Consider the following 3,662-nt stretch of genomic DNA (forward strand, 5'->3'; position numbering starts at 1 on the left):
TATATATATATATATATATATATATATATATATATATACGAATATATACACACATACACACTCCACACTCACATATTCACATATATACATGCGTAGATGCATGTTTATATGTATATATATATATGCATGCGTCTATTTTCTTGTGTATATATACCCACGCGCATACAAAGTTTTAAATATATTCTGGAGAATATACACTTCATTGAACATTTAGATTATGCAAAACATGCCGCTTAGCGCATCAATAATCGATTAATACAATTAACAAATATATGTGCTTGTATACGTGCTTATGTATATGTGTGTGTATATGTGTGTATATGTGTATATGTATATGTATGTATATATATGTACATATGTATATATATATATATATATATATGTATATATATCTATATATATATAATAAGCACATACATTTATATAAATGTATGTGTGGGTGTGGGTGTGTGTGAGGTGTACATTTGAAAATGTATTGGGAATAGATAAACGACTTTTACAGAACATAAATAGCAAAAGTGATAATGTTAATATACAGGAATTAATTATAGTCTTTTTCATTTAATCAATTATTCATTCGTTTATTATTGTTCAACTGGCCCTCCATTTTGTATTTATTTATTTATTTTCTTATTTATATATTATGTGATTTCACTACAAAGCCGGGTGTCACTGTGTAATTAATGTGCGGGCGCTGTTTTCTTTTTCTCATTTGTCCATGCTTTGTAAATATATACGTATACGGAGAGGAAGAAAAAGACAAAGAGAGAGAGAGAGAGAGAGAGAGAGAGAGAGAGAGAGAGAGAGAGAGAGAGAGAGAGAGAGAGAGAGAGAGAGAGAGAGAGAGAGAGAGAGAGAGAGAGAGAGAGTCAGACAGATACAGAGACAAGGAGAGATATTGTCTCTGAGTTGTGTGCATGTGTAATTATATGCATAGACAAGGCTAATACAGTGTCAAAACTAAACCCAGGTTCTGGGTTTAGATTTGCTGTGCAATATTATGGGCAGATCCTCCGTTGTCCCGTAGCTATAGCTTCATATTGCTGACCGGAATGAAGTAGCCAAGCACACGGACAGAGAGGAATCGCCCTGTACACTCAAAACATACACACATGCATACATGCACAAATACACACAGACTTACACAAACATACACATACACAATATATAGGTTTACACACTATATATATATATATATATATATATATATACGGTTGTACATATACTATAAAATTGGAACGATATAGGGAAGATTAGCATGGCCCCTGCACATCGATGAACACTGGGGTCGATGTAATGGACTCATCCCCACCTCCCCCAAGCTGCCCTTGAGGCAAAAATTTGAAATAATAATAATAATAATGGTATAAAAAAATGGGCTACAGCAATTTTTTCTGCTAAATACCACAGATTTGCTTGTCAGTTGCTTGACCTTAACCAGTTGAGCATGTCCCTTGGTAACTGACGATATGTGCATCCCTGATCATGAGCAGAAGTATTGGGGGAGCATCATAGCCATGTGTTGAGAGGAATTCTTTGGGGTTTGAATAATTCACCTCTGGAAACCTGGGTGTTTTGTTCAACATCCTTAAAGAAACCTTATTCAGGGACCTTTTGAGCAGGATGGGCTACTCGACCGGAAGAAAATTCTAACTGGGCTCCACCTGCAAAGTCATGTGCTGTCTATCTTGATATGAGATCACCATGTCATGCACATATGGTTGTGATGCATGTGCCTGGTGTACTCTTATCAGACGGGTAGTCATGATGGGTATACTGGGCTTCGTATATTTGTCCCCCACTCAACAACAACAACAACAACAACAACAACAATAATGATGATGATGATGATAATGATGATAATGATGATGATGATAATAATAATAATAATAATAATTATCATTATTATTATTATTATTATTATCATTATTTATTTATTTATTTATATATTTAGTAGCATTTTGACCATCTTTTTAACTTTCAGAGTTCAAATTCCGTTGAGGTCGTCTTTACCTTTGCATCCTTTCGAGGTCGATATAATAAAGTACCATTGAAATACTGGGGTCGATGAAATCGAGTAACCGCCCCCCCCCCAAAAAAAATTTCAGGCCTCATACAATGGATTATTGTTGGTGGTGGTGGTGGTGATGTTGTTTCTGTTGTTGTTGCTGTTGTTATATATTCTTAATCTTACTACTTCTAATCCGGATCTTCTTAAGATATATTCTCTCTCCCGATGGAATGTTTGATTGCCGCCTGTGTCTACGTATCTGGCAAATTATGTTCACACGTACACACGTCTGCATGTAAATTATATATGCCCCTGTGCACGTATATAGACGCCATATCCAAGCAGGCGACCTCTCATAATTCCGATCAGATTCTTTAAATATATTCTACTAATATGAAACGTCGCACCAACCAGCCCTCCCTCACCACCGCATCCGCCATATTTCATTGAGAATACACTTGACTGTCCGAGATAATTTGTGAAGGTATAGAGTCCAGACTATCAGACACAGGTAGTTTATATCGATATTCAGCGACTCTCGCACACAAACACACATATATGTGCAGGAGTGGCTGTGTGGTAAGTAGCTTGCTTACCAACCACATGGTTCCGGGTTCAGTCTCACTGCGTTGCACCTTGGACAAGTGTCTTCTGCTATAGCCTCGAGCCGACCAAAGTCTTGTGAGTAGATTTGGTAGACGGAAACTGAAAGAAGCTCGTCGTATATATGTATATACATATATATATGTGCGTGTGTTTGTGTGTCTGTATTCTCCCACACACACACATCGCTTGACATGAAATGTTGGTGTGTTTACGTCCCCGTAATATAGCGGTTCGGCAAAAAGAGACCGATAGAATAAGTACTAGGCTTACAAAAAATAAGTCCTGGGGCGATTTGCTCGACTAAAAGGTGGTGTTCCAGCATGGCCGCAGTCAAATGACTGAAACAACTAAAAGAATAATTATTATTCAGGTTGCTGCCTGGAATCGAACTCGGAATATTGGGGTTTGTAGCCCGCGCTCTTAACCATAGCTACCGTCTACTTTCAATCATTGGGGATTGTTTGCAAAATCGTTGCTTTCATTCAAAAATCGTCACAGACTTTTTTTTATATATTTTGAATACAATCCACGTAAATGTCAAATTTGCTTCTCATTCCCTTGAGGATGGCCCTTGAAAATAACGCACCAAACAAGAAATAGGGTCCACATGATATTTCTAGAAATTATCCTGGCTATGAAGAAATTTGTAACGTAAGACGGGGCCAGATGGTTGAGTGAAATTTGAGAGAAATATGGCTGCCTAAAGTTTGTATCAGAATAGTCACGTCATAAGCTTCGAACTCATAAGATTGTTCCGTAATATAGAGTTGCTAATGATGTAAACCCGAACGTCAGCCAATAGGAGTAGAGCTGTGATAGAAAATATTGTAGCTAGGGTAGAAAATAAAATAAAATAAATAAAAATAAAAGCTGCACATACGAATGGACACACAAATCTACGTAGAAACGCAAAAGTATTAAGATGCAAATACACACAAGCAAACATACATACATGCATACATCGTTGAATATGTATATACGTACGTTTATATAAATGCATGAATATATATATATATATATATATATATATATATATATATATATA

At 36.2% G+C, this 3,662-nt stretch overlaps 1 protein-coding gene and 1 pseudogene across 2 annotated transcripts in view; both read left to right on the forward strand.

The window, feature by feature from the left end:
* LOC106872106 (homeobox protein unc-42) overlaps positions 1-3,662 on the forward strand; it is a 120,503-nt gene that overhangs the window by 38,477 nt on the left and 78,364 nt on the right. The window lies entirely within an intron of this gene.
* LOC128249143 (U6 spliceosomal RNA) lies at positions 1,207-1,306 on the forward strand (annotated as a pseudogene).

This window comes from Octopus bimaculoides, chromosome 11 (genome assembly GCF_001194135.2).
Source record: "Octopus bimaculoides isolate UCB-OBI-ISO-001 chromosome 11, ASM119413v2, whole genome shotgun sequence".
NCBI classification, from domain to species: domain Eukaryota; kingdom Metazoa; phylum Mollusca; class Cephalopoda; order Octopoda; family Octopodidae; genus Octopus; species Octopus bimaculoides.